The following is an 848-nucleotide window of genomic DNA, read 5'->3' on the forward strand; positions in this document are numbered from 1 at the left end:
CATCACCTCCACTAGCTTTGTTCATTGATGTCTTTTAGCATACTGAGAAGGTTCCTTTTTAGTCCTAGTTTTCTGTTTTTCTCATGAAAAAGTATTAGATTTTTGTCAAATGCTTTTACTGTATCAATTTAGATGAGTTGGTGGGATTTTATCCTTCATTCTTTTAATATGAGAATATCAATTAGAGAATATTAACATTCTCTAATATGGCATATTACAGTGTTTAGTTTTCACATGTTGAAACTATTCTTGCATACCTTGGATAAGTTCTTCTTGGTCATGGAGTATAATCCTTTTAACATGCCACAGGATTCAGTTTGCTAGTAATTTATTGATGATTTTTACATCTATATTCATGAGGGATGTTAGTCTGTATTCTTTTCAGTGGGCTCTTTGGCTTTGATATCAAAGTAATACAGGCTTCATAGAAGGAGTTAGGAAGTGTTCTCTACTACTCTATACTTTGGAATTAGGGTTGTTGTTTTTTTCTTTATTGACTTTTCTGAAATAATTTTGTAAGATCTGTATTCTTTGCCTAGTGTGGCCAAGGAATTCCTTCTTCCATACTGTTAGCAATCAGCTAGTGATTTAACAGAATTTCTTAAACGCCTGGAACTACAACAATTTCCTAGTCTTTGCTCTGTGTGTGTCGTGCTGGGCCATCAACTTGCAATCAGGCAATTTACAGCTCTGCCTGACCTTCCTGCCCTGTTTCCAGAGCCTCAGGGTGAGCCATAGGCGAGAGCTTACAACCTTCTCAGATCTTTCCTGAGCATCTGCACAGCCTTGGGCATACATGTGGCCTTCTAAATTTCCAGGAATACATAGAAGTTTTTCAAAGCTCTTTT

Source organism: Bison bison, unplaced genomic scaffold (assembly GCF_000754665.1).
Source record: "Bison bison bison isolate TAMUID 2011002044 unplaced genomic scaffold, Bison_UMD1.0 scf7180017864378, whole genome shotgun sequence".
Lineage (NCBI taxonomy): Eukaryota > Metazoa > Chordata > Mammalia > Artiodactyla > Bovidae > Bison > Bison bison.